Source organism: Myotis davidii, unplaced genomic scaffold (assembly GCF_000327345.1).
Source record: "Myotis davidii unplaced genomic scaffold, ASM32734v1 scaffold473, whole genome shotgun sequence".
In the NCBI taxonomy this organism is placed as follows: Eukaryota; Metazoa; Chordata; class Mammalia; order Chiroptera; family Vespertilionidae; genus Myotis; species Myotis davidii.
The window spans coordinates 3385702-3393747 of record NW_006284843.1 but is presented as its reverse complement, the minus strand read 5'-3'; the positions used below and the strand labels follow the sequence as shown (position 1 = coordinate 3393747).

General features: G+C 41.3%; 1 pseudogene; it reads right to left on the bottom strand.

Moving 5' to 3' along the window:
- Positions 1–491: 491 nt before the first annotated feature.
- LOC102752325 overlaps positions 492–8046 on the bottom strand; it is a 12891-nt pseudogene continuing 5336 nt past the window's right edge.

The window sequence follows — 8046 nt, the reverse complement described above, 5'->3', positions numbered from 1 at the left end:
CCTGCTCTTCTTGTGTGTTGATTTCATTGTAGAGATAGTTTCTTTTTCTAAATCAGGGAAGAAGATTGCTGTTAGATTTACATCCTGCCAGGTAGAACCTTCCTGGGAGACATCTTAATATCTCTAGATCAGTTTCAGTGAAGATTCTTATGGCTCCTGTTTGAGTCATGTGACCAGCCCTGGGCCCGCCTTGGCCATGTGGCCACTCTGAAGTAGGGAAGGAGTGCTAGGTGAGATAGTCCAAACCAGATCACATGAGAGAAAACTGTGTAGTTACCCTGACAAGAGAAAGAATACTAGACAGGCAAACCAACAAATGTTCCCTATTGCAGTAACATTTCTTAATTGGGTATGGTGACAGAGATCATTTATGAGCACTGTTTTTTGTTTTTTGTTGTTGTTGTTTTTTATTTTTATTTTTTCAAAGAGAACTCAGAGGCCATGATGGTCTTCCAGGCCCAGGGACCCCAACATCCCAATGGTCACTCCATTCCAGTGGCCAGTCATGCACTAGTGATCATTTGCCCAGCCCTAGGTGGATGTTTCATCACACGTGGCCAGAGCAGCCCCAGTTAACCGAATATGGGCTGGGTTCAGGCAAGGATCAAGCAGAAAAGGTGGAGGGAAGCGACCAAAGCCACTGCCCCTCTTGCCTAGAGCCAGGGGCAGCCACTCATCTTCAGGAGAGGGAGAGGGAGGATCCTGGCTGTAGCTTGTGGTCCCAGATGGCGGTGCCCCCAGGTCCGAGCCCACCTTGCCTCTAGCCAGAAGTTCCCTCTATCACTGTTGCTGCTGACATCGACCAATCAGGAGAGTCAGGGATGCTGCAGGAACCCCCAGAAAGAAGCCAGCCAGTCCAGCCCCCACAGTGTGGGCCCGGCTTGAGGGGCCCTGCTGGCTGCCCCATACCAAGCTATAAGCTGCTACCACGCGGGCAGCCCCACCCTCCTGACATTCACAAGCATAAGCACCCATGCCCCTGGGGTTACCACCACCTCTAGCCCATCCCTCCGGGGGGTAAAAGCAGTCACTCCGCTGGGCTGGTGCCACACACAGGATGCCCAAGCTGAGCTTGGGGAACATGGCAAGACCACATGCGCAGCTGTAGCCACAGGAACTTCAAACACTACTGGGTGTTCTCCAGGCTCTTTAGGACACAAAGAAGAGACATCCGCTGACTCTATGTCTTGGACCAGCCCTCCATGCTTCCCAGCATGGGCCACACACACAGCTAGCTGGAAGCTCCAGGCACAGACAGCGTCTTGGGCCAGGATGCACTCTGGGCAGCTCTGGAGACGTCCACAGTTGCTGGGGTCCAACCCCAGCAGGTCCAGGGGTCCCCAAAGGTGTGGATGGAGTCGGCAAAGAAGGAAGGACACGGAGGCAGCGTTCAGTTGATCAGCATAGTTGGGTTCTCTAGCCAGGATCTCCAGTCAAGTTCTGGTTAGGATCTCCAGCCAGGTTATGTGTCCATGTTCTCTTGCTAGGTTCTCCAGGCAAGTTACAGTGAGTAACTACCCGCCTGGCACTTAGTTAGGGGGTTTTATTCCCTCCCTAACTTCAGGGAAAAATCCCTACCTGGGGAAACAACCTTTCTCAGAGAGGTGACCTTGGTTAAAACACATAGTCCCAAGAAGGTGAGCAAACATATTAAGAACGGTATGCCATATATGCCAGGTCCCTTGAAACAGCAAGGGTGGACCGGCTCCCGGCACACAGTTGGTTCTGTTCATTTGTGTTACCTCAGTACGGGAGCCAACCAGGAGCCAGCTTTGATACAATTTCATATTCTCAACTGGCTGTGGCTCTGGGAATAAGGCCAGATCCTCAAGGACGCTGAGCTTGGCTCCAGTCCGCACAGCTCTGTGGAGGTGCCCATCCTCTGTCCCCAGGTAGAGCACATCATACTCTCCCTGAGAGGCTGGCCCCCCTGTGGGTAAGATAGATAGTACAGCCTAATTATTAATGCATTGATTTTTTTTTAAAGGCCACTTTATTGGCTACACACCATAGAAATGTATTTTGTAAGTGTAGGTAAAATAGATAGCACAGCCTAATTATTAATGCTTCTCCTGTTCATGTTCAAACTTCATTACATGTTAGGTAGTTCAAACATAAAAACTGCCCTGCTGGGTGTGACTCAAGGGTTGAGTGTCGATCCAGGAGGTGGCAGGTTCTATTCTGTTTGGGGCACATGCCTGGCTTTAGGGCTTGATCCCCAGAGCGGGCCGTGCAGGAGGCAGCAAATCAATGATTCTCTCATCATTGATGTTTCTATCTCTCCCTCTCTCCCTCTCCCTTCCTCTCTAAATTCAATAACAAATACATTTTTAAAAATAATAACAAGTAAAAACTACCTCAATGTGACCAATTAGACTTACAAATCTTATAGGCAAATGGCACTAAAGGAATGGTTTGACAATTGCAATGGTCTTGAGTGGCAGAAATGTATAATAAAGTTGTCATAACAGAAGTTTAATGATTCTGATTGGTGTTCACTGTAGAAAACAAAATGCTGACATGAAACTGATGATAGCTGTCAGGTTGCACAAAATGAAGGTAATTCCTCAGAGCAGCAAGTCTCCTTTAAAATTTATTTGTGGCTAACTTAAAACAAATAAATAATTATTAAATAAAATCATTTTATTTTAAAAATGGATTTTTAAAGACTGTGGTTTTATCTGTATATTGATAGATCTGATTTATCTTCCAGGTATAAATGTTATAGCTTTAAGTATATAATATTTACTAATACATTGAGCAAACCTTTTCAGAGAAGATTTGATACCTAGGTCATCTCAATTAATACAGGAGCCTCATAGCACTGTTATCTTTAAACTACATTTGAGGAAATCCATGGAAATATTGTATAGAACTGATAAATAACGGAGTTAAAATAGATTAATGTCTACCTTCATGTTTTTAATCACTATAATATATTACCTCTCATTCAAAGATTCTTATTAAATGAATGGATTGATGATTACTGAGAATCAACCCTACTATTCTGCTATGACTGACTGAAAAAAAAGTTAAAATTAGAAAGAAACCAAAATGGATATTAGTTCACTTAAAAAGAAGACAGAGAAACCAGCCCTTTCATATTTTATGAATGTAATATTAATTAGTCAAAATTTTTAGGATAATGTGAGGCTATTTTTGTAGAGCAAGACACATGTTTTTTTTAAATTCTTTATTGTTTAAAATATTACATATAGTATTACATATATCTCCTTTTCCCCCATTGATCTCTCCCCAGCCACTCCCACCCCACAGCACATGACATCACCCCCCCTAGTGTCTATGTCCATTAGTTATGCTTATATGCATGCATACAAGTCCTTTGTTTGATCTCTTACCCCCACTCCCCGCCTTCCCTCTGTTTGATGCTTCTCTGTCTCTGGGTTTGTTTTTTTCATCTGTTTATGTTGTTCATTATAGTCCACACATGAGTGAGATCATGTGATATTTATCTTTTTCTGACTGGCTTATTTCACTTAGCATAATGTTCTCCATGTCCATCCATGCTGTTGCAAATGATGAGTTCTTTCTTTTTTTACAGCAGTGTAGCATTCCATTGTGTAGATGTACCACCATTTTTTAATCCACTCATCTGCTGATGGGCACTTAGGCTGATTCCAAATCTTAGCTATTGCAAATTGTGCTGCTATGAATGTAAGGGTGCATATTTCCTTTCTGATTGGTGTCTCTAGTTTCTTGGGATATATTCCTAGAAGTGGGATCCCTGAGTCAAATAGAAGTTCCATTTTTTTATTTTTTGATGAAACTCCATACTGTCTTCCACAGTGGCTGCACCAGTCTGCGTTCTCACCAGCAGTGCATGAAGGTTCCTTTTTCTCCACATCCTCGCCAACACTTGTCATTTGTTGATGATAGCTATTCTAACAGGTGTGATATTGTCATTTTGATTTGCATCTCTCGGATAATTAGTGACTGTGAGCGTGTTTTCACATATCTCTTGCCTTCTGTATGTCCACTTTCAAAAAGTAAGACATGTTTCTGGGAGAAAGTTTTGATCTACTAGATCTACTAGAAGCATAGCATTTGATTTAAACACACACACACACACACACACACACACACACCCCACTCTAGTTTGTGCTGTCGATTCAATATATACATTTAATATTTAATTTTTTTCTTGAGGCAAGAGTCAAATGTATGGTAACCTACATAAATTTCTTTTCTTTCACCAAATGTCACTTACTGCTTGTCTTTTGATATTTCAGGAACAATGCCATCTGACAGTGCTGCTGAATCAGTGTCTGCTTTGGTTGAATACTCAGCTGTTTTTATGAGGTGTGACACATAGCTACCTGACACCTAGCAATATGTGGTTACTTTTTCCTGAATGTCACTGACTTTCCAAGCAAACACTTGAAATAGATTGACTAATAATAGATTCTAGAGAGTGGAAGTAAAGAAGAGATAATGGATTAATGCAAAACAAAACAAAATAAAACAAAAACTATTAAAACTAATCATAGTCTCTGTAGAAGCAGAATTTTTGTCCAAAAGGTAATGAGCTTTAGACCTCAAATATCAGAATAGTCACCATATTTCAATATCCAGGAAAACCTTTTCATATGTTCATTTAAAAGCTATCTTTATGAAATTCCAACTCAATCTCAGTTAAAAATCATTACTCATCCTAATTTGTTGGCTTCTCTCTAGATAATACTAGATGTTCCTATTTTTATCTGAGTTCTGCAATTACCTTGTGAATCAGTCATTTAAATATATTATTCACTATCAAGAACTTTATTGCCTTTCCTTTATTTTTTAAATAAATTGCTCTATTTTTGATTCTTTATCTATAATGATAAAAGCATAATATGCTAATTAGACCAGACATCCTTCCAGACAAAGCTGCTGAGGCGGGGGCCAAAGCAGAGGGGGTCACCATGGCAGGCAGGCAGGGGCCAAGGCAGCCACAGCAGTGGCAGGGGCCAAACCCCTTGCATGGATTTCATGCATCGAGCCGCTAGTATTATATATTTTGAGAGAAATTACAAATGAGTAGTAGCACAAGAAAAATTTTATTATACTTAAAGTTAGATCCTTTTCCATCATCTTCCTTTTTTTAAATATATTTTATTGATTTTTTACAGAGAGGAAGGGAGAGAGATAGAGAGTTAGAAACATCGATGAGAGAGAAACATCGATCAGCTGCCTCCTGCACATCTCCTACTGGGGATGTGCCCGCAACCAAGGTACATGCCCTTGACCGGAATCGAACCTGGGACCTTTCAGTCTGCAGGCCGACACTCTATCCACTGAGCCAAACCGGTCTTGGCTTCCATCATCTTCTTAATATCAGGACTTTAGAATCATGCTATAAACCATTATCTTGTTAAAACTTCTCAACATTTAAGGTCTTTTCAATCTGTTCACTCCACAAAGATATGCAGAAATAAGAAAGACCCCTGGAAAATTGTCTTCCAATACTCGGGGCTCTTTTTCCACTAAGTTATTCAATGAATCCCTCATTATTTTGGTGAATTCACTCCACTGCAAAGATATATTAGTATTAGGATTAGCTGTCTGCGATTAGTATTAGTATTAGCTATCTGCAATATGCTCACATACATATTCCTACATCAGTGCATTCACACTCCTTTCCCTATAGTGCCATGGATTTTTGAAGAGGACCTTAGCAATAGGTGATAATCCCAAGGATCCTGTTACGGGAGAGAGATCAACCAAAGGACTTCTATGCATGCATAAAAGCCTAACCAATGGACAGACACCAGAGGGGTGAGGGCATGAGTGTGTGAGGATGGGAGGACAAGGGCACATTGTAATACCTTAATCAATAAAGAAAAAAAAAGAATAGTGTTTTATCCCTCCCTCCTCCCATTTCATATATTGAGGTCCTAATGCCTCAGACCTCAGAATATGACCTTATTTGCAAATAGAGTTGTTGCAGATGTAATTAGTTAACACATTAAGTGCTCTGTCAGTCACCGGTGACTGACACTATACTTTCCGTCCCAAAGACAAAACAGGCTGGGCACCTAAGATAATCCAGTGAGACTGCAGCCATTATAAATATGGGAAATTTGGACACAGACGTGCACAAGGGGAGCACCATGTGAAAATGAAGCCAGAGATTGCTCTGAGGCTTCAACAGCCAAAGAACGGCAAAGATGCCAGGAACCACCCGAAGTTAGAGGAGAGCCATAGGATAGATGCTCTCTCACAACCTTCAGACACCTTGGTCTTGAACTTCTAGTTTCAAAAACTGTGAGACAAACTATTTCTGTTGCTTTAGCCACTAAGTTTGTGGTATTTTTAATAGCAGTTCTAGAAAACTAACATAGACTCACACAGACTTTTAGAAGACCTGATGCTGCCATGCAGTAACACTTGAGGGGAATCTGAAAGCCATTCTACAATCTGAGCTCTTATCAGCCCCCACAATTTAGGTGGTATGGGTAAATCCTCAAACCCAGCAAGGCTGTACCTAAAGCTCAACAGCAAAAAAAGAACATCACTAATCTCAAAGGGCATTTCTAATGCTAGGATTTTAGTGCTGAAGCAACTCTTCAGACCTGAACTATCAATATTACTGACATGCCTGTCCTGAATTCTGGACCAAGTTTTCTTAGCTCTCGGCAATTGAAAAACTCAGTCTGCCACAATTCTGCCTACATCTTCCTTTGGTCTACAGCACAGTTTCTAAGCCTTGCTTTGTCCTACCATCACTCAACAGTGAGAGATGTAGCCTGGGTTCTAGTGATCTGCACATGAGAAAGAATGCACATAGTAGAAAACTGACAAGGTGAGAGCAGAGCTACCTTTTTCCTTCACAAAAGAACAACAGTTACTAATGCACGAGTTCATGTGTGATGTACCCTGTATGTCCAAGTTAAAGAACTTGAACAAGAAGTTCCCTGCCTCTAGAATAATAATAGCATCTTACATCCAACTTTTTGTGTTATTTACTTCACGAGGTACTTTGCCTATGATTTCTAGTTGACCCTTATAATGACCACCATTCTCATCATCCACTGAATACCTACAGTGTGTTTGAACTGTAGTAGGTTTTAATATACTTAATTTTAATTCATATGCAATATGAGGTCAGGCATTATTCTTCACATTTTATTGATAAAGGATACTGAGGTTCAGAGCTGTTAAATATTTACAGTGGCAGAGTAGAAATTTTGACTGACAAGAGTAATGCACTGACAATCTAGGACATATTATAAACATAAAAATACCAAAAGTAAAAGATATAAAAAATTATATAAACAATAGAAGTCTCTATTTGCATTTCTATAGTCAAAGAGATTTATTGCCCTAGGGAACACATCAGTGATGATTAATATCTCAAATCTGAAAGTAACAGAATAATAAGACAGATTCTCTCTATATACAATATACTAAGCTTTTCATGACACTGTTTTCCCACTTAAGGCTCAAAATGTCCTGTTTTATTTTCTCTCACCCTTTCACCCATCTCCTTCTCTCTCCAAGCATGAGCATGGACTGAAATGCCATGAAAAACATAGGCAGAGTGTACAAGCAATACCTTCCATTGTGTGGTTCACAGCATTACTATACATTTCCTGTTGGGGTCCAGCCCCAGCAGGTCCAGGGGTTCCCAAAGGTGTGGACAGAGTCGGAATGACATGGAGAGAGCGTTCAGTTGATCAGCATAGTGAGGGTCTCTAGCCAGGTTCTGTATTTATTGTCCTGTTACATCTGTATTTATACCAGTTGATTTTAATCCTATCCATTCTATTCCAAAGGTTAGGGCATTTGTTAATCTAGTTCTGTTGAGTTTAATCCTGTCTAGGTTAATCTTTGTGTTCCATTATAAACTACTGATAAACTACAAGGAAGTGACTGAAGGAGATTATCCTACCCAGTAAAGGTTATGTCCTCCCAGCCTCGCTGCTTGCCTTCCCTGGGACTGCCCTGTGTTGGTGGGTCTCCGGGGGTATAGGCTTTGGTGCTTTCCCTGGTGGGCAGACTCCTGGGGATGTGGGCCCAACAAGTCCCAAATTTACTGCCCAG